At 36.3% G+C, this 24,408-nt stretch overlaps 1 long non-coding RNA gene across 1 annotated transcript; it reads left to right on the forward strand.

Annotated features, from left to right (window-relative positions):
* Positions 1 to 22,287: 22,287 nt before the first annotated feature.
* On the forward strand, positions 22,288 to 23,480 carry LOC128285503 (uncharacterized). The gene is made up of 2 exons (XR_008275950.1): positions 22,288 to 22,440; positions 23,263 to 23,480. It is a non-coding gene; the product is annotated as an uncharacterized LOC128285503 (long non-coding RNA).
* Positions 23,481 to 24,408: the final 928 nt, after the last annotated feature.

Raw genomic sequence — 24,408 nt, forward strand, 5'->3', positions numbered from 1 at the left:
GTACAGGTAATCCCCAGCCTTAGACGATTTGGTGTTGCGATGGACTTGAAGGTGGCCACACGTCTACTGTGTCTTGCACCTGACTTTATTTAATTTACGTTTCACTTTTGGGTTTTTTTTTTAAATTTTATAATAAGGCTGTTTGTGGGTTTTAAGTTTTAATTGGGCTTTTGATTTCTTATTTTAAACTCTAGTCTAGGATAACATGAGTTTTCAAAATCGTCACGATTTTCTAAAGAACACGAGTTTTAAACAATAAAGTTTTCAAAACGCTTCCGCAGTATAAGTTGAATAAAGGTACCTAAGCCAAATAAATTGGTAAACGTTTTGACGAGAACTATTGTTAAATAATAATAAAAGGATTTTAATTCAGTAATGAGTTTATACCGAAATGTTCAATTTTCAAAAGACACTTCGATGTGACACACCAGATTCGGCCATAACATCTAGGCCGGGTTTGGGGTGTTACACGCAAAGTTAGCTTTCAAAAGCTCAGTAAGCCATATACAAATAAACTTATCACATAACACAAATTCTAAACCAATTCATTCATGTACTCATGGAAAAATACAATCACATAGCCATATGTCTCATATAGCTCTTTTGATAATAATGCACTTACATATAACACATCTCATTCTTATTATATTAATTCATACATATGTCATATGTCCACAAATGTACTTATACTTACCTTTCATTCTCAAAAATGATATGCATTTCTAACATATTTGAATTGGATACACATTCACATTGTCATTCGTTTCTCGGAGTGCCCGTTGAACCGTACGGAATCAAATAGGATATGTGGATAGCTCGGTAAACTTGTACAATGCCAACATCCCAGACGTGGTCTTACATTAATCAAATATCGATGCCACTATCCCTAACAGGGTCTTACATGAAATCAAATACGATGCTGATGTCCATCACATGGTCTTACACGTAAATCTCAAATCGATGTTAATGTCCCAGACGTGGTCTTACACGAAATCACACATCGGAATCTTATGTCATGACATATGTATCCTAACTATTCTTATGGTTCGTACAGGACTTTTCGGACGTCATCACATTATTGGAACTTTCTCAGATTTCTCATTTTCAACTCAAATAGCCATTGATCACTATTCATTAACATATAAGCAATAATAATTCAATTCAAACACATTTATTTATATATCTACTTACCCCGTACAGGAATGAATGGAAACGAACGGCTATTCAACTATTTTCGACTTTCTCCGATCTAATTCCCTTTTCTTTGGTTCTTAATCTATACACATTAAAATTTAACTCTTTTATTACAAATCATTCAATTCAATCCATATGCACATATTTAGGGCATTTTACAAATTAGCCCTCATATTTTCATATTTTAACACTTTAATCCTTGATAATAAAAATCACAAAATATACAAAATTTCTATATACACATGCTTAGCCGAATTTTCCATTAGCTCACATAAGCCCACATATTTCATTTACCTCATATTTTAGCCCCTCAATTTCTCATTTTTACAAATTAGTCCAAAATACTCAAATTCATCAAAAATTCAAATACAAAACATACTAACCCAAGATACATCTTTAATTTTCCATCAACTAACATCATAAAGCTTACAATTTCATCAATGGCATAACTCAAATTCATCGTCAAATTTAGAAATTCAAGCATGGGCTAGCTAGTATCAAAGCAACAATAAAAAAACATAGAAATCATCAAAAACCAAGCTCAATACATACCTTAATCAAAGACAATGAGAGCCGAACCCTAAAATACTTCAATAGCTTTCTTTTCTTTTGATTTTCAGTGTGAAGAAGATGATAATGGATTAATTTTGGCTTTAGTTTTATTTTATATAACATTAATAATCTATTTACAATATTAACCTTATTTATAACCATTTAAAATTATTCATTTAATGGTCATTTTTGTCAAATTCCACTATCAATGGTCTAATTACAACATAAGGACCTTACATTTAATAAGCCATAACCATTTAGCACTTTTAACATACAGAATGCAACTTTTGGATTTTTTACAATTTAGTCCTTTTGCACAATCGAGCACACAAATGATAAAATTTTTATACGAAACTTTCACACATTAATTCACATATTATAAGCACGAAAAATAATATTAAAATATTTTTTTGACTCAGATTTGTGGTCCCGAAACCACTATTCTGACTAGGGTCTAAACCGGGCTATTACAGTTCTCCCCCTTAGGGATTTTAGTCCCCGAAAATCTTACCATTGAACAGATTCAGATATTGCAGTCTCATAGCATTTTCGGGCTCCCACGTAGCCTCTTCAACACTGTGTCGATGCCACATTACCTTTACCAACGGAATTTTTTTTTATTTCGTAGTTTTTTTAACTTCGTGAGCTAAGATATTGATTGGTTCTTCTTCATAGGTCATATCAAACTGAATTTCTATCTCAGACAAAGAAATCACATGCAAGGGATTGAATTTGTATCGTCGAAGCATCGATACGTGAAATACATTATGAATCTTTTCTAACTTAGGTGGCAATAACAATCTATAAACAACCGGCCCAATACGCTCGATAATTTCATACGGTTTGATGAACCTCGGACTAATTTACCTTTTCTATCGAACCGAAGTACTTTCTTCCATGGAGATACTTTCAGAATCACTTTGTCGCCAATCTCAAATTCAATATCTTTTTGTTTCAAATTTGCATATGATTTCTGATAATCAGAAGCTGCTTTCAGACTATCTCGGATTGTTTTTACTTTCTGTTCAGTCTCTTTAATCAAATCAACCCCATAAATCTTATTCTCACTAAGCTCAGTCCAATACAAATGTGTATGATATTTTCTACGATATAAGGCTTCGTACGGTGCCATTTTAATGCTCGATTGAAAACAATTATTATAAGAAAATTCTATCAATGGCAAATACTGTTCCCACGTACCTTCAAACTCAAGAATGCAACATCTCAACATATCCTCAAGAATCTAAACAATCCAATCGGATTGACCATCCATCTACAGGTGAAAAGCAGTACAGATGTAACACCCCAAACCCGACCTAGACATTATGGCCGAATCTGGCGCGTCACATTGAAATGTTTTAGCGAAAACCTTGTTTTCAGTGGAAACACTTTCTTAAAATGAAAAACCTTAATTACTTTGTAAAATCTCTTTTCAGTTGCGGAAGCTTTATTTAGAACATATGATTTTATGAAAACTCGTCATTTAAAAATTGAGTTGCAGAAATGTAGTATTTAAAAACAGTTATGGTTTAGGAAACCACGTTCTACTTCTAATAAATATACAGCATAAAAAAAATGATAATAATCCTAATTTGAAATATTAGCCAGAGGAAAGACCTTGTTACAACCCAAATCAAATACAAATAATTTAAAGTAAATATATTAAAAATTACATAAAGACAAAGTCTAAACTTTTTATGCTTGTTGGCCACCTCCGAGTCCCACTATCCGTCGAACTGCCTACTGAGGATCACCTGAAATGTTTAGAAGGAGGGGGGTGAGTTTCGAAAACTTAGTGTGTTCAACCCTCAACGAGTATAAAGCAATCGTTAGTCATTTTGGGCCAGAGCCCAATTCAATAACGGTGGTCTCTTGGCCTTAGCCCAAATTACCCTCGGTTGGGCCAAATCCCACATTGCAATAATATCACAACAATATCATACATGCAATGCAATAGAGTGCAATCCCACCCCAATAATCCATCCGCTACACACCAGCTCCATCCCCCGACACATCATGTGGGGATATAAATATCGACCCACCCAACCGATACACATCCATGGTAGCCCGGTTGCGGAACTACCTCCATTTACACATTGGGCTTAAAAGTCGTCGGTGGATCCACGATTGTCAAGCAACCATGCGATCCTCATATACTTCCTCCGTTCCATAATACCCAACCCATATGCAACCTAAGCAGAATATCATATCTATGCAGCAAATATGCATGTCACATCCATAAAACTTACATTCAACACCTAGGGGTATTTCAGCCATTTTTGCCCTTAGGGGTATTTCGGTAATTTTTCCATTTATTACAGCTTTCACATACCTTGGCCCGTTAACAAATCTCGAGAGCTAAGATGAACGAATACTATGCACCAGGTAGGATTCCAAAGAAGAGGAGGTGAGTCATTAAGACCGCTTAAGTACCAAACTCTCCCCAGATCCAATCCTAGACATGCATATTCCCGTTGCCACACCTTAACCCTATGACTTGTCCACAGCTGTAATATATTAATTAAGTTTTATGTAGTCATAATATACTAGGCCTAAAACCCCTTACAAAGCCCAATCAAGTTCACATACCTGTATATTGCCCACTAGGCCCAATCACATTTATATGGCCCATTAGGCCCAAATCACATTTATATGGCCCATCAGGCCCAATTCACATTTATAGTCATGCTTACATACGATTTCTCATCACATCGCATCAATTATCAATTTTTTCATATTATGGGCCCAACAGCCCATCAGGCCCATTAAGCCTATTCTGGCCCAGTTGGCCAATTCACAGCCCAAGCCCATGGAATCGTTATGGGGCCTCAGAAAACCTATCGATTTCCATCTCACGAGTGCTTGCGCACTCGTAAGACTTCCGTAGTCAAACTTTCAGCTTTTCGGTACTTCGACTTTTTGGCATTTCGGCTTTTGCCGATCTACTTATGTGTGCAGTGTGTGTACACACCTTCGGCTTTATATACCGTTATCATAGGGTAGAAGTACACACCTTATCACCTGGAGTACTAAGTATTCATAATCGCCCGAACCAATATTCAACGCTATATTCCATTAGTCACATTCCATTAATTCAAAATAAATCCACTACTTATCGAAGAACCACCTATACTTGCCTTGACTAGATTGATCGATTGTGATCTTCCTATGTAACTCGAAATCTGACGTAGCCCCCCTTCTGCATCCAGACGGAAAGTCCTTAACGGCTGACACCTTACGTCGCTTAAACTTGGGAGCCTCTTTCCCAACCTCTCTGCTAGAACTCCCTTTTTCCATTAGCGACCACACTCTTGAATGAGAGGGAAAAAGAGAAATAAATGGAGAAACCATAGGTTAACGAAAGTTTTTGAAAGAATAAAGAAGAATTGGCTTTTAAGAGTGTAAAAATGAAAGAACTTAGAAATATTTAACAAAAGCCGAAGAATACTGATTGCGAGATTGCTTGCCAACAAGAAATCAAACCCCCAAAGTGTATGAATCAGCTTTTAAATGAAAAAGAAACAGTCGGCTAAGTTGAAGAGGGAAGAGATTGATTCGATTAAAATAGGGAAGAAAAGATCAAGAATTTGGCTTAAAGAAAAAGATGAGGTGATATGCGACTGAAGCACACAAAAACAACAAATACCCTTACTCGCCTGTAGGACACACATATTTATACTAAAAATAAATAAATAAATAAATAATACACCTACACTCGTCAAGATAATTCCCCTTCAAATTCTCCAATTTTATCACCATCATATCTACCCTTAATCCTCATCCTAATCCCCTTGATTTTAACCAAAGATTCCAATTTGAATTGCATTCAAATTGCTTCCACCATATAGCACTTGAGTCGCAAAATTAAATTCTCACTTTTTGCGCGCCTCCATTCAAACTCTAGACCTCAAGGTTACTCTACCTCCCCACACGCTGCTGGCCACTGCACCACATCCTTTCTTATGCTACCATTTGGTCACAATTAATTATAAGGCTTATATGCCTATGCCTCAGTTTTCTTAAGGAATAAAAATTTAAACTTTTTTAGCCCTGGGATTCGAACCTGCTCCCTCTCATAACCATAGCATGCCTCAGGCCACTACACCGCAGGCGCTCTTGTGCCATATTCCATCCCTAACTATTTTTAAGGCCTATTAACCTGCCACCTGGTTATCCTAAACATATTTGCTACAATTCAGATTTGAAACCCTGATCTCTTGGTTGCGCTATACGTCCCTTGCCACTAAGCCACAAGCTCTTTCGTGACATTTCTCCTCCACAATTAGTTATAACCTCTTTCTGTTGACCTCCAGGTTGTCCAAAAAAAAGACCCACAACTTCTGCTCATGCTGCAACTTGAACCCAACACCTCTCCTTACTCCTAAAGCCATCATGCCACTGGGCCAAGCGCATCCTTGTGTCGAATTCCCACCTAACATATTTATAAAGCCTAAACGCTAGCTTCCCTACTAATCTTATGCGCAATAAAAAAAATTTGCTAAGGCCAGGACTTGAACCCTGGACCCCCTGCTTACTAGCCACGCATTTTGCTACTAGGCCACATGCTTCCTTGTGTCAGATTTTACCAGGCCTTATTAATAAGCCTTCCACCTAATGCTCAGGGTTCTTTAGAAAAAAATGCAAAATTTTGCTAAAGCCCTAGATCGAACCCAGGACTTTTCCCACACAACCTACCCTTCCTAAATTACTTAACAATTAAACTAAACACACAATTATAAAATATTTAAACACATTTCTTTTATTCAAGCCGCCTTCTAATCGATCCCAAACTAAAGACCCATTACTTCTAGGCCCAAATTCAGTGTGTTACAATTCGTCCTTCCTAAAAAAAAATTCATCCTCGAAATTTCTAAATACCAGCGTAGTCTTGTATCAACAATCCCACTACGCTACCACTGCGCACTCTGATCCTAATAATTTTGATATATATTCAAAACATCCACCTATCGCAAACATTCTCTAACATACACAAAATAAGTATCAATTCAAATTCAAATGTTTTAATATAATCTGATATCTAAGGAAATCCTACTGAATATAAACAATCAATAGCTAAAACATATTGCAGTATAACAGTTCAACATACTTCAGTAGTAAGAGAACTTACTTGGCTCGACGTCGGAGACTCGGTGTGCCACACAATAAAATCTTTCAAAACCACCTCAATATCATTTGTAAACAATTTTGAAAGCCCAAAAACAAAGCCCATTTCACAGCCCAAGTTTTGAAACCAGGCTCTAATACCACTAAATGTAACACTCCAAACCCAGCCTAGACGTTATGGCCGAATCTGGCGTGTCACATTGAAGTGTTTTAGTGAAAACCTTATTTTCATTGGAAACACTTCCTTAAAACGAAAAACCTTAATTACTCTGTAAAATCTCTTTTCAGTTGCGGAAGCTTTATTTAGAACATATGATTTTATGAAAACTTGTCATTTAAAAATTGAGTTGCGAAAACGTAGTATTTAAAAACAGTTATGGTTTAGGAAACCACATTCTACTTCTAATAAATATAAAGCATAAAAAAATAATAATAATCCTAATTTGAAATATTAGCCAGAGGAAAGACCTTGTTACAACCCAAATCAAATAGAAATAATTTAAAGTCAATATATTAAAAATTACATAAAGACTAAGTCTAAACTTTTTATGCTAGTTGGCCGCCTCCGAGTCCCTCCATTAGTAGAACGACCTACTGAAGATCACTTGAAAAGTTTAGGAGAAGGGTGTTAAGTTTCGAAAACTCAGTGTGTACAACCCTCAACAAGTATAAAGTAATTGTTAGTCATTTTGGGCCAGAGGCCAATTTAATAACGGTGGCCTCTGGCCTTGGCCCAAATTAGCCTTGGTTGGGCCGAAGCCCACATTGCAATAATATCACAACAATATCATACATGCAATGCAATGCAGTGCAATCCCACCCCAATAATCCATCCGCTACACACCAGCTCCGTCCCCCGACACATCATGTGGGGATATAAATATCGACCCACCCAACCGATACACATCCATGGTAGCCCGGTTGCGGAACTACCTCCATTTACACATTGGGCTTAAAAGTCGTCGGTGGATCCACGATTGTCAAGCAACCATGCGATCCTTATATACTTCCTCCATTCCATAATACCCAACCCATATGCAACCTAAGCAGAATATCATATCTATGCAGTAGATATGCATGTCACATCCATAAAACTTACATTCAACACCTAGGGGTATTTCAGTCATTTTCGCCCTTAGGGCCATTTCGGTAATTTTTCCTTTGATTACGGTTTTCACTTACCTTGGCCCGTTAACAAATCTCATGAGCTAAGATGAACGAATACTATGCACGAGGTAGGATTGCAAAAAAGAGGAGGTGAGTCATTAAGACTGCTGAAGTACCAAGTTCTCCCCAAATCCAATCCTAGACATGCATATACCCGTTGCCACACCTTAACCCTATGACTTGTCCACGATCGCAATATATTAATTAAGTTTTATGTAGTCATCCTATACTAGGCCCAAAACCCCTTACAAAGCCCAGTCAAGTTCACATACCTGTATACGGCCCACTAGGCCCAATCACATTTATATGGCCCATTAAGCCCAGATCACATTTATATGGCCCATCAGGCCCAATTCACATTTATAGTCATGCTCACATACAATTTTTCATCACGTAGCATCAATTATCAATTTTTACCTATTATGGGCCCAACAGCCTATCAGGCCCATTAAGCCTATTCTGGCCCGGTTGGCCAATTCACAGCCCAAGCCTATGGAATTGCTCACAAGACTATTATCGGTTTGCATCTCACAAGTGTTAGTGCACTCACAAGACTATCGTAGTCAAACTTTCAGTTTTTTAGTATTTCATCTTTTTGGCATTTCGGCTTTTGCCGATCTACTTGTGTGTGCAGTTTGTGTACACACCTTCAACTTTATATCAATTTATCATAGGGTAGAAGTACTCACCTTACCACCTGGAGTATTAAGTATTCATAATCTCCCGAACCTATATTCAGTTATATTCCATTAGTCACATTCCATTAATTCAAAATAAATCCACTACTTACCGAAGAACCACCTATACTTGCCTTGACTAGATTGATCGACTGCGATCTGCCTACGTAACTCGAAATTTGACGTAGTCCCCCTTTCACATCTAGGCGGAAAGTCCCTAACGGCTGACACCTTACGTCACCTACACTTGGGAGCCTCTATCCCAGCCTCTCAACTAGAACCTCATTTTTTCCATCAGGGATCACACTCTTAAATGAGAGGGAAAAAGAGAAATAAATGGAGAAACCGTAGGTTAACGAAAGTTTTTGAAAGAATAAAGAAGAATCGGCTTTTAAGAGTGTAGAAACGAAAGAACTTAGAAATATTTAACAAAAGTCGAAGAAGATCTAGTTCACTTACTGATTGCAAGATTGCTTGCCAACAAGAAATCAAACCCCCAAAGTGTATGAATCTGCTTTTAAATGAAAAAGAAACAGTCGGCTAAGTTGAGGAGGGAAGAGATTGATTCGATTAAAATAGGGAAGAAAAGATCAAGAATTTGGCTTAAAGAAAAAGAAGAGTGACATGCAACTGAAGCACAAAAAAACAACAAATGCCCTTACTCGCCTGTACGACACACATATTTATACTAAAAATAAATAAATAAATAATACACCTACACTCCTCAATCGACTTAAACTCGTAAAGATAATTTCCCTTCAAATTCTCCAATTTTATCACCATCATATCTACCCTTAATCCTCATCCTAATCCCCTTGATTTTAGCCGAAAATTCCAATTTGAATTGCATTCAAATTGCTTCCACCGTACAGCACTTGAGTAGCCAAATTAAATTCTCCCTTTGCGCGCGCCTCCACTCGAACTCCAAACCTCAAGGTTACTCTACCTCTCCACACGCTGCTAGCCACTACACCATATATTTTCTTATGCTACCATTTGGGCACAATTAATTATAAGGCTTATACGCCAAAGCCTCTGTTTTCTTAAGGAATAAAAATTTAAACTTTGTTAGGCCTGGGATTCGAACCTACTCCCTCTTATAACCATAGCATGCCTCACGCCACTGCACCGCAGGCGCTCTTGTGCCATATTCCATCCCTAACTATTTTTAAGGCCTATTAACTCACAACCTGTTTATCCTAAAAATATTTGCTTCTATTCAAAATCAAACCCCTGATCTCTTGGTTGCGCTATACGTCCATTGCCACCAAGCCACAAGCTCTTTTGTGTCATTTCTCCTCCCCAATTAGTTCTAAACTCTTTCTGTCAACCTCCATGTTGTCCAAAAAAAAGACCCACAACATCTAGCTTATGCTACAACTTGAACCCAGCACCTCTCCTTACTCCTAACGCCATCTTGCCACTGGGCCAAGCGCATCCTTGTGTCAAATTCCCACCTAACATATTTATAAGGCCTAAACACTAGCTTCCCTACTAATTTTATGGGTAATAAAAAAAATTTTGCCAAGGCCAGGACTTGAACCCTGGACCTCCTACTTACTACCCACGCATTTTGCCACTAGGCCACATGCTTCCTTGTGTCAAATTTTACCAGGTCTTATTCATAAGCCTTCCACCTAATGCTTAGGGTTCTTTAAAAAAAATGCAAAATTTTGCTAAAGCCCTGGGTCGAACCCCAGACTTTTTCCACACTACCTACCCTTCCTAAATTACTTAACAATAAAACTAAACACGCAATTATAAAATATTTAAACACATTTCTTTTATTCAAGCCGCCATCTAACATATCCCAAACTCAAGGCCCATTACTTTTAGGCCCAAATTCAGGGTGTTACAATAGAAGTGCAATTTCGTACCCAAATCCTCTTGCAGTTTCTTCCAAAACCGCAAAGTGAATCTCGGATCTCTATCTGACACAATAGATAATGTCACCCCATGCAATCTCGCAATATCAGAAATGTATAACTCAACTAATTTATCAAGCGAGTAGTCAGATCATACCGGAATAAAATGAGCTGATTTCATGAATCGGTCAACCACAACCAAAATTGCATCTTTCTTTCTCGGAGTTAGGGGCAAAACGGAAACAAAATCCATCGTTATTCTATCCCATTTCCACTCCAGAATCATAATCAGTTGTAACAAACCAGATGGCACCTGATGTTCAGCTTCAACTTGCTGACAGATCAAACATTTTGAAACAAAGTCAGAGATATCTCTTTTCATTCCAGACCACCAGCAATGCTATTTCAGATCATAATACATTTTCGTACAACCCGGATGTACTGATAGATAACTATGATGTGCTTCTTTCAGAATCATCTGTGTCAACTCTGGATTTCTCAGAACACAAATCCTATCTCGCAATCTCAGACAATCCTCATTATCACTCTAAGCTCATTTTTCTATAATCTTATTATCAACCATTTGAGCTTCGCAAATCTGCTGAATAAATAACAGTCTCGCTTTCAATTCGGCTAATACCGAACCATCATCGAACATAACTAAATGAGTATTTATCGTACGCAATGCAAACAATAGTTTTCGACTCAAAGCATCAACAACAACGTTTGCTTTTCTCAGATGATAATCAATAACAAGCCCATAGTCTTTTAGCAATTCTAGCCATCTTCTCTGTGTCAGGTTCAAATCTTTCTGAGTCATCAGATATTTTAAACTTTTATGGTCAGAATATACGTGACATTTCTCACCAAACAGATAGTAACGCCAAATCTTCAAAGCGAAGACAATCGCAGCTAATTCAAGGTCGTGTGTAGGATAATTCTTTTCATGCAGCTTTAACTATCTCGAAGCATAGGCTATAACTTTTCCTTCTTGCATCAAAACACAACCTAAACTGTTCAACGATGCATCACTATAAATCACAAATTCTTTACCCGATTCTGGTTGTGCTAACATTGGAACTTCAGTCAATAAGGTTTTCAACTGATCAAAACTTTTTTGACACTTTTTAGACCATTCAAATTTCACATCTTTTTGAACCAATTTTGTCAACAGAGTCGCGATCATAGAAAAACCTTTTACGAACCGTCAGTAATAACCTGCAAGTCCCAAAAAACTGCAGACTTTAGAAATATTTCTTGGGGGCTTCCAATCCAAAATAGCTAAAATCTTGCTTGGATCAACTCAGACACCAGATGCTGACACAACATGTCCCAGGAAACTGACTTCTTATAACCAGAATTCACATTTGCTAACCTTCGCATACAATTGCTTATCACACAAAGTCTGTAGCTCAGATGTTCGGCATGCTCAAATTCATTACGAGAATATATCACGATGTCATCTATAAACACAACTACAAATCGATCCAACTATTGTCTAAAGATTCGATTCATAGGTCTATAAAAATAGTAGGTGCATTTGTTAGTCGTAAAGGCATAACTAAAACCTCATAATGTTCGTACCTCGTTCAGAAAGCAATCTTTGGCACGTCAGAGTCTTTAACTCGTAACTGATAGTAACTAGATCTCAAATCTATCTTTGAAAACAAGGTAGCTCCTTTCAACTGATCAAACAAATCGTCAATTTTGGGCAGAGGATATTTGTTCTTGATAGTCACATTATTTAACTAACGATAATCAATACACATTCTCATCGTGCCATCTTTCTTTTTCACAAACAGAATGGGAGCAGCCCAAGGTGAGAAACTCGGTCTTACGAATCCTCTATCGATCAATTCTTGCAACTAAGACTTTTATTCTTTTAACTCAGTCGAAGCCATTCTATATGGAGCTATTGATATCAGAGTAGTTCCCGGCACGAACTCAATACCAAACTCAAATTCTCGTATCCGAGGTAATCCCGATAATTCTTCAGGAAACACATTAGGAAACCCATAAACAGTAGGCACTGATTCAATTTTCTTTTCGATCACTTTAGTGTCGAGCACATAAGCAAAATAAGCTTTACACCCCTTTCTCATATATTTCTGAGCTAACATCGAAGAAATCACTTCCGGAAAACCACTCAAATCATTACACTCAATCTGAATTATCTCATTATTCTAACATCTCAGATCAATCGTCTTTCGTTTACAGTTCACTATCGCATCATGCAGTGTTAACCAATCCATACCCAGAATTATATCATATTTTTCAAATGGTAACAACATCAAATCAGCCGAAAAGTAATTATCTAGAATCATCAATGGACAGTTCTTGCGTACTTTATCAACCAGAATACAGCTGCCTAAGAGGTTTGATACTCTAATCACAAATTCAGTAGACTCTACAGGCAAAGTCTTATTGTATACTAAAGTCTCACATACATAAGAATGAGTTGATCTAAGATCAATCAATGCAAAAAAACTAGTATCACAGAGAGTGAAAGTACCAATAATAACATCTGGAGACGAAGCTTGCTTGCGAGAGCGAATAGTATAAACTCTGGCAGGTGCTCGAGCCTTAGATCAAACAACAATTTCTTTAGTCATTCTATGTGTGCCACTCACATTACCCATGTTTTTAGGTGGTCTACCTCGAGCTGTATTACCACTCGGCCTCAAATTTTGCACAATCTCTTACTCTACAGGCTCAGGACATTCACGGATAATGTGATCTAAGGATCCACATCAAAGCATGCCTGGTCATTCAATCTACAACTTCTCGAATGTCTTTTACCACAATGTCTACACTCGGGTCGATCGGATCAGACATTTCCAACACTTGCAATAGAAGTAGTTGGAGCTCTGAAGCTCGAATGTGATCTAGTACGATCTCTACTCGAATGTCCCACGCTATAATCATCTCAAAATATCTTTGATGTTGATTGAAATGACTTATTCGATGATCTTTCTCAAACCTCTCTACCTTTTGAATCAAGTTTTCTTTTCTCGTTCTCGAGTTCTTTAGCTTTACATGCTCGTTCAACAAGCACAGCAAACTATTTTATTTCCAAAATCCTGACTAACAATTTTATGTCTTCATTCAAGCCATTCTCGAATCTCTTGCACATAATTGCTTCATTTGAGACATATTCTCTTGCATACTGGCTCAATCTCATGAATTCTAGCTCATATTTCGTAACAGACATAAAACCCTGTTTCAACTCAAGAAACTCTTTGCGTTTCTAATCGATGAATCTTTAAATGATGTAATTCTTTCTAAACTTAGTCTAAAAGAACTCCTAAGTGACTTGTTCTTTTGGAACCACCGATATCAATATTTTCCACCAATGGTACGACGAATCTGTCAAAAGTGAAACGACACATTTAAGACATTCATCAGGAGTACATGACAATTCATCAAACACTCATATTGTATTCTCGAGCCAAAACTCAGCTCTCTCAACATCATCATCTGTAGTAGCACAAAACTCTTCAGCCCCATATTTTCTAATTTTATCAACCAGAGGCTTACTCAACTGAATTAGATTTACAACTTGTCGCATGGTAGGGACCTGTGAAGGATTCGGCAGGGGTGAAGGTTGTGGCACAGCCGGATTGGTTCTAATATCTTGAGTGAACCAATCATTCATCATTTGGTAAAAGGCTTACTTAGCCTCTCCCTTGTGGCTACTAGTAACAGGTCTAGAATCAAATTGCATTGCCCTTTGAGCAGGAGCGGGTGCATTACTCTCAACATCGTCAGCTACTGCTCGTTCGGGATCCATTTACTATATAAAAACACATTTTTTGCTATCAGGATTCATCACACTATCGCAGTTTATAAAAATGGCATGTATAGCTAGACTCACATAAGCAACATTAGTCATAGAATCGACTAAACCATAGCTCTGATACCAACTAAATGTAACACCCTTAACCTGTATCCGTCGCCGAACTAGGGTTATAAGGCATTATCAGACATATCGAAACATTTTATAATCAACTCACAAATATCATCGACACATAATTACATCATAGTCAAACATCATTTCAAAGTCCCTTTCTTATGTCATCGAGACCTTAAACATGCTTTAGGAAGGGGTCAGGACTAAATCGAGCACATACAAAATTTCTCAGAAACTTAACAAATTTTCAAAGTTACAGAGGTCACACGCCTGTGTGATCAGGCCTGATGCGTGATATTTGTAACAGATTTACAACTTGTCGCATGGTAGGGACCTGTGAAGGATTAGGCAGGGGTGAAGGTTGTGTCACAGCCGGATTGGTACTAATATCCTGAGTGAACCAATCATTCATCATTTGGTAAAAGGCTTCCTTAGCCTCTCCCTTGTGGCTACTAGTAACAGGTCTAGAATCAAATTGCACTGCCCCTTGAGTGGGAGCGGGTGCATTACTCTCAACATCGTCAGCTACTACTCGTTCGGGATCCATTTACTATATAAAAACACATTTTTTGCTGTCAGGATTCATCACACTATCGTAGTTTATAAAAATGGCATGTATAGCTAGACTCACATAAGCAACATTAGTCATAGAATAGACTAAACCGTAGCTCTGATACCAACTAAATGTAACACCCTTAACCTGTATCCGTCGCCGAACTAGGGTTATAAGGCATTATCGGACATATCGAAACATTTTATAATCAACTCACAAATATCATCCACACATAATAACATTATAGTCAAACATCATTTCAAAGTCCCTTTCTTATGTCATCGAGACCTTAAACATGCTTTAGGAAGGGGTCAGGACTAAATCGAGCACATACAAAATTTCTTTTTATAAATTTATAAATGAATCGTTCTTGAGACTAACTTATTATCACGATTAAGGCAAGTATGCCTATCGAATAGTAGTATAGTTCAGCAAGACTGGATTGTCAAACCCAAAGGAGCTACGAGTACTAGTATTTACTTCCTTTTTATTATCTAGCCTAAAAATTAAGAGGTTTGGTTATCTAAATTAATTACTAACTAAGAATGCACAGAAACAAAACTTGGGAAAATACTTTTGGGAAAATTCGATTGATTGAGACAATACCTAAGGAAAAATCCACCTAGACTTCACTTCTCTAAATCAGCGATTTATTCATTTTACTTGATCCGTAGAAATCCCTAAGTTAAATTATTATTTCCCTCGAGACTAATAACGTCTAACATTGGTTGAATAATTGAAATATTTTTCTAATTAACACCCTAGAATTGCATTAACTCAATCTATGGATTCCCTTATTAAGTTTCACCCTAATCCGGCAAAATCTTGTCACCCTATCTATAGGCGCGCAATCAACTCCACTTAATTACGACAAATTTACTCTTAGATAGGGTCTATTCCTCCTCTGAATAAGAGCGTTAACTTGAATCAATATCCTGGAATATCAAAACAAGAATTAAGAACACATAATTAAGAACAAGTCAAATATTTATCATACAATTCAGATAATAATAACAAGATTCGTCTTAGGTTTCATTCCCCTTAGGTATTTAGGGGTTTTAGTTCATACTTATGAAGGAAAACATCTCAAAAGTATAAAGATAACAAAACATAAGAAACCCAAAACTCCTCAAGGAACTTGAAGGGAGATCTTTATTCTTGATGATGAATCCGGCTTCTGAGATGGATCAATCGGCTTTCCTTGAGTAACTCATTGCTTCCTACTCTCCGTCCCTCTCTTTAGTGCCTCCTCAGGTGTTTAAATAGGCTTTTGGATGCCTAAGAGCCCTAAAAATTGGCATTTTTCGAATAGGACTATACTTGGGCTCGGCAGGGACACGCCCGTGTGCGATAACTCCAGCCCATGGTCAAGGCTGTTGAATAGTTACGGGCGTGTAGTCTACCCGTGTAAGTCGTGCTTCAATCCTACCAAATGGACACGGTCGTGTGACACGCCCGTGTGAGGAAGTCCAGGCCGTGTTGATTTCCCACGTGGGTCCATTTTCTCTGTTTTTGGCCAGTTTCTCATTTTTTTTACTCTCCTATGCTCTCCTAAGTATAGAACATGAAATTAAAGGATTAGGAGTATCAAATTCACCAATTCTAATGAGAAACCATCCATAAATGTGCTAAGCATAGGACAAAAATATGTATAAATTACAGTTTATCAAGGCCATGTACCTCACACGGCATAGACACGCCCGTGTGTTTAAGACGTGGCTAAACAGGGATACATGCTGACTTGTACCACATGGCTGGAGACATGCCCGTGTGCCTTGGCCATGGTTGAAACTGACTTGGGTCACATGGCTAACCACACGCCCGTGTGTCTAGCCCATGTACCCCTCGAAATGGCCACACATGCCCATGTGCCAAAGTTATGTGCCTTACACGGCCACTAGACACACCTGTGTGTCAGGTCGTGCTTGAGATTGACTTTAAATTGTAGGACTACACCAAGGGACACACAGCTGTGTAACATGACTGTGTGTCGTACACAGCTGAGACACACGCCCGTGTGGACAAAAATAGGCTATTTGCAAAGACAATTTGCTACCCTTAATGGTCATCCCTACAAGTCCAAAATTAAAGTACAATTGCACCATAATTTCAACCAATTTCACTCACAAAACATACATCCTTCATGTCATATAATCACCAACCAATATCATCATTATCATCCAAACCATAAGATACCAAAATCACATACCAAACTCATTCATCCATACATGTCATTATCCCAATTTTTCACATCCATTTTTCATATCAAAATCATACCATTACCATAACTAATTCAAATAACTAACTTACCAAATTAACCATTTCTTACTAGGCCAATTATGCACTTCAAAACATACTGTTTTTTAACACAACTTATATACCAAAAACCAAACCAAATAGCAACTTTAATCTAGCCATATCACATGGCATGGATACACTTCACAAATCATATTCAAATACGTCAGCCTATACATGCCATGCTTTAATATTCACATTTTCAAAAGACACCAAAATAGAGTTCGATAGTGTGGTGATGGTCCTCGACGATCTACGAGCTTCCGGTAGCTTCGATAATCTATAAAACAATTTAAAAACACGCAAAGTAATCTCTCAAAAGCTCAATAAGCCATATACAAATAAACTTATCACATAACACAATTCTAAACCAATTCATTCATTTAGGTCATGGCAAAATACAATCACATATCCATATGTCCCATATAGTCTTTTGATCATAATTCAATTACATATAACACATCTCATTCTCATAATAATAATTAATACATATGTTATATGTCCACATATGCAGATATACTTACCTTTCATTCTAAAAAATGATATACATTTCAAACGTACCTAAATTGGATACACATTCACATAGTCATTCGTTTCTCGAAATTCTCGTTGAACCATAGAGAATCAAATAGGATATGCGAATAGCTCGAAAAGCTCATACAATGCCAACGTCCCAGACGTGGTCTTACATGTAATCAAATATCGATGCCACTATCCCAGACAGGTTCTTACACGAAATCAAATACGATGCCGATGTCCCACACATGGTCTTACACGTAAATCTCAAATCGATGCCAATGTTCCAGATGTGGTCTTACACGAAATCACACATCAGAATCCTATGTCATGACATATGTATCCTAACTATTCCTATGGTTCGTATGGGACTTTTCAGACGTCATCACATTATCGGAACTTTCTTGGATATCTCATTTTCATCTCAAATAGTCGTTCATCATTATTAATTAACATATAAGCAATAATAGTTCAATTTAAACACATTTATTTGTATATCAACTTACCTCGTACAGGAATGAAAAAACACGAATGACTATTCAACTATTTTCGACTTTCCCCGATCCAATTCCATTTGCTTTGGTTCTTGATCTATACACATTCAAATTTAACTCTTTTATTCAACAAATCATTCAATTCAATCCATGTGCACATATTTAGGGCATTTTACAAATTAGCCCTTATATTTTCATATTTTAACACTTTAGTTCTTAATCACAAAACTCACAAAATATACAAAAATCACTCTATATACAAAATTTCATTTATTTCACATTTTAGCCTTTCAATTTCTCATTTTCACAAATTAGTTCAAAATACTCAAATTCATCAAAAATTCAAATAGAAAACATAATAACCCAATATATATTTTTCATTTTCCATCAACTAACATCATAAAGCTTACATTTTCATCAATGGCATAACTCAAATTCATCATCAAATTCAGAAAGTCAAGCATGGGCTAGCTAGTACTCAAAGCAACGATCATGAAAACGTAGAAATCATCAAAAATCAAGCTCAATACATACCTTAATCAAAGGAAATAAGAGTCGAACCCTAAAATGCTTCAATAGCTTTCTTTTCTTTTGATTTTCAGTGTGAAGAAGATGATAATGGATTAATTTTGGCTTTAGTTTTATTTAATATAACATTAATAATCTATTTACCTATTAACCTTATTTATAACTGTTTAAAGCTATTCATTTAATGGTTATTTTTGTCAAATTCCACTATCAATGGTCTAATTACAGCATAAAGACCTTCCATTTAATAAGCCATAACCATTTGGCACTTTTAACATATAGAATGCAACTTTTGCATTTTCTACATTTTAGTCCTTTTTGCACAATCGAGCACACAAACGCTTTTCACACATATTAATTCACATATTATAAGCACAAAAAATAATATTAAAATATTTCTCTGACTCAGATTTGTGGTCCCAAAACTACTATTTCAGCTAGGGTCTAAATCAGGCTATTACAGGTCCAGAATTTTGAAGATTTAATAGTTAATTAATAAAATGACTAAATCGTAAAAACTATAAAAGAGAAAACTATTAATTTATAATAGCTAAATGAGTCAAATAATAGAATTAAATGGATTTAAATGGAAATTATGTCATATTTCATTATAGTGGACGGTTTATGATAATGGTTGATATAAATATAGGTTAAATTAATATTAAATAATAATAGAAGTAAAAATAAAATAAAATAAAGTTAATGGCTACCCACTATTCATTCTTCTTCAATCGATCGAAACTAAAACAAAAAGAGAGAGAAGACATTTTGTAGCACCCTCGCTCAGTATTCAATTTGGAATAGGGTTACTAGCATTACGGACTTATTTCATAAAAAACCATACATTTCGCATACATTTTCAAATTCCAAATAAACATCATTCAAAATCATTCACATTGTCCCTATACGAGCCTACGAGGCCCAAAACATGCTTTAAGAGTTATTCGAGACTAAACTGATAACAGAGGAAACTTATAGAAAACTTAAAAAAAATTTCAAAATACAGGGGACACACGCCCGTGGCACAGGCCATGTGGACATTTGAAATGGAATCACATGGCCGTGTCTCAGCCTGTGTCCAACCCCGTGTAACTCTCTGACTTGGGTCACACAGCCAACCACACGCTCGTGTGATTAGCCCGTGTGCCCTTCGAAATGGCCTCACACGCCTGTGTGCCAAGCTGTGTACTAGGCCATGCCCAAATTGCAGGGTATTCTGACTTATGCCACACGGCCAAGTCACACGCCCGTGTGTTGAGCTGTGTGGAGCATATTGACTTGGTAAAGATTATTGGAGTTATGCACTATCCCAGTTAGAAAAGGAATTCTACTTAGTAAACCGAATTACTCAGATGCAAGGTCGAGAAAAGTGTAAATCAAATTTATTGAATCGGCCTTTTTAGTGAATGGTTTAATATGAAATTTGTGACTGCAGAACTAGTGGGAAATGATAATTGAAATGTGAACTATCTGAGAGTGTGTGATTATGGTGGACATGATTTAGTAGTCTCTTTTGAGATGTTCTACGTGTTTACCCGTTCTCGTAAATATTTCTATGGCTATTGATCTTTTGAAGAAATTCTTGTTATATGGGAATGTCTTTTAATCTCGGTGTTGGATGAAAGTATTGGTAGTCATTTGGTTTATAATTTATATTGCTCTATTTCATCGGGTATTCTATTCCATTTCGTCTGATAAGAATATTATGATTCTGTTTCTTCTACTTGATACTTCATCTGATATATATGTATGGGAAGATATATTGTTCTTGTTATATTTGATTCAAGTGGGATTAAATGATGTTTTCTTTTGGACTTTCTTTCTTTGAAGAATTATCGGGGTATTCTGTATTTTCTCTATGAGTTTGGTTTTCGATTCTCCGGCATAGTATCGTATCTTGGATTTCTTTATTTGGTTTCCTTGTTATCTTTGTTCCATAATTTGTCAATTATGACTCGTGCTTGAAGTGCGTTCTTCAGCTCGTGCTAATCATGTCAAATATGACTATACTTCTAATTTGATCTTGGTAATGTGGTGATTTTAGTATTGGGATTTTTTTTCTAATTTCTGTGTAAGGATTTGACATCAGTAAAGGCATAAGTGATAAAAGCACGAGTTTCAGTCGGTATGGTGAATTATTTATTTGAAAGATTTCATGTGACAATTATGTCAGGATTATTTTTCTCAAGTCTGATAATATAATTTCATTTTGTCTTGATAAAAGAGTAAATAGTCCGAGCGAGAAGTGTATATTTATTAGAAAGAGTTGGATATTAGTTAAAGTCACTACGAATGATAAGGTTTTTGTCTTGTGAAAGTTGAAAAGTTTATTACATGTTGACAAAGTTTGGATAGATGAGAATATTGGTAACCGAAGCGTCTGAACTAGACTAGTCTACATTGAGTAAAGACTTCCTGACTTTCAGTAATGTGCCATTGTATGAATTGTGATGTGTTTCAAGATAGTGAGGTAATGTGATAGTTTAGAGCTTTCGATGTTACATAAAATCAGAGTTGTTAAAGGGGTTAAAGCCGAGCATTGGAATCTGTCAAAATTATCCTTGCCAGTGTTGATATTGGGATGGAAATGAGAAGGATTATTCTTGAGGCCATATTAGAATTATTTCCATGGCGGAAAGAGGAAAATGTGATGTATCCTATTGTTAAATGTTTGGCGAGATCTATAAATCATATCGGTATTGAATGAATTCCTACTCATCAGATTCATGGAATTTCAGGTCTTTTTGATTGTTTAATTTCTTGGAATTTCCATTAACCAAATTGAGATCTGGTTTTATGTCAAGATGACAAGGGAAACGGAGAAGGGTTGAAAATTTAAGAACAATTAAGAGATGAGTTCGTAAACTTTCAGAATATATGAGAAATTAATGAGATATATTGGAGGCACCGCCTGAGTGAAAGTTCTTCAGCACCGAATATGAAATTGAGGAATCTAAGTGAAGACCACATTTCTGGTAATATTTTCGGGGACGAAAATCCCTAAAGTAGGGGAGAGTTGTAATATCCTGATTTTGGGCCTAGTCGGAATAGCGGTTTTGTGACCACAAAATCCTAGATAGAAATAATTATTTTATGATTATTTTGAGGTCTATGATATGATTGCATGATTGTGTGAAAATTTCATGGAGAAATTTTATGCATAAAGTGCTTAAATTGAAATTAGGGACTAAATCGAATAATTTGTAAAACTTGTATTCTAGAAGTTTCTAGTATGAAATTGTTTTGAAATATTAATTAGGAGTTCTTAAATAGCAATTTTACCAATTTCTAAGTCTATGGACAAAAATTGGACATGGATGGAATTTTTGGAAAGTTTAGTAGTAAGGGCATTTTGGTCATTTAGGGATAAAATGAATTAAAATACAAAATTAAAAGCCAATTTTGCTCATCTTCAACCCCATGGCCGAATATAGCAAGGAGAAACCATGGCTAGGGTTTTTCAAGCTTCCAAGCTCGATTAGCGAGGAAAACTGAAATTCGGGCTAAAATGGAAAAATACCAAGTTGTGGATGAAATGGTAAAAGTAGCCATTTTCGCATACGAGGTAAGTTCATGTGTAAATAATGTAGCATAATTGTTATTTTTAAGTTATTGATGTTAATTATATGATATGCTGATTTTTTTATCGTGAAATATTATGCTTTGTGGTTAATGTTGAGTAATATGCAAATTATGTTTACTACTTGATAAATATGAATTGCTACCGAGTATCGGTTCCGATATTCCATGGAAGACGGCAATGTGAGATCATGGAAAAAAGCCCGTTTGAACCTTATAAATAGATTAGGATACAAGTGACATGTCACTAGGATGGTTGAGCATCCGAACTCGTTGAGTTGAGTCCGAGTTCACTTATGGATGCGAATGTCCAAACTCGTTGAGTTGAGTCCGAGTTCGTGAAATGTAACTAGGCATCCGAACTCGTTGAGTTGAGTCCGAGTTCACTTATGGATGTGAATGCCCGAGCTCGTTGAGTTGAGTCCGAGTTCACTTAGGGGCGGGTTACATGATTTCTTGATTACATATGAGGCACTTATGTGCAAATTATCCGTGTATCCGAGTTGTATTCCGATGTGTTCAACGGGTGAAATTTCTAGTGAAATGAAAGAACACTTAAGATGCAAGCGACGTTTTGGTAAGTGTTGTGAAATGGACACTTTGGACAGGTATGTTCTTAACCCTCGGGTTGATAATCGATACAACAACGATAAGGTAGTAAGATGATGAATGATGTTTAGAAATATGATATATGTTTTGGTGATACCATGCTAAAGTTGTTTGGTATATTTGTATTGTTATGTTACTTGTTATTTACATATGAACTTACTAAGCATTTATGCTTACTCCTCCTCTTTATTTACTGTAGTTTTGAACAAGCCAGCTCGGGAATCGGGACGGGTCGAAGGTTCGATCACACTATCCAAAGGACTTTCATCGGGTAAATGGCTTGTAAAACTTAAGTATGGCATGTATAGCAATATATTTATTTTGTGTAAATAATTTTATGATATGGCCATGATTGGTTGAGAAAATGTTTGATATTGATAAGTCATGGTGATGGTTAAATTTAGATCATGTTTGATATCATGGAAGTTTAATAGGTTATCTAGTTCATAACAACTCATGAAAAGATGAAATTTGCCTTAAAAGAATATTGCTGCAGCAATGACATGAATTTGAAAAATCACTAAAAATAGTATAAATGGAATTAAATGATGAGCAAGTTATGAAATTTAAGCTTAATGAGTCTATTTTCATATGGATAAAAAAAAAACAGGCATATAAATTATACTTTATGAGATACTTGAAACCTTGTGAAACAGGTTCAGAGTGATTTCTGGATCCTCTGTTCTGACTTTAAAAATTCATAATAAATTGTAAAAAAATAATTATAAGTCAATCTTCATATGTAAAGATTCCTTATTGAGTCTAGTTTCAAGAGAAACAAACCTTGTAGTCATTGAAATTCTGTATAGAGAGAAATTTGATTCGTAATACACAGATGTCAGAGCAGTCGAACCCTGAAACAGGGGAGACTTTAACTAATAAACTGTTCTAATTGGCCCAACCAAAAATTCTATAAAAAAATTAGTAAATAGATATATGAGTTTAGATTTAGGAAAATTTTAGGGATCTTGATTTCGAGTTTCGTAACTCAAGATATGATTTTTCTTGTAACTGTAATGCGAGTACCTAGAAAGCTGTGAATGTAGAAACAAAAGATTTGAAGTTCTTAATTTGATAAATTATGTTCGGTAACTCCTCAAGCTCGACTCCGGCGACGGTTTCGGGCGTGGGGGCGTTACACATATCACATATAATGCATACTCTTCAACTATCAACGGGTCTGCTCACACAAGTTGACGGTCATGACGAAGCTACAATATGCTGCTCACACAAGCTTACGAGAATCCGCAACACATGCCGAAAACTCAGCCACAGGTAGGACATACGGACCAACACCCGAATTACATAAGCCTAATGACATGTCATCATATCCTAATCTATTCCT

Source organism: Gossypium arboreum, chromosome 2 (assembly GCF_025698485.1).
Source record: "Gossypium arboreum isolate Shixiya-1 chromosome 2, ASM2569848v2, whole genome shotgun sequence".
NCBI lineage: Eukaryota > Viridiplantae > Streptophyta > Magnoliopsida > Malvales > Malvaceae > Gossypium > Gossypium arboreum.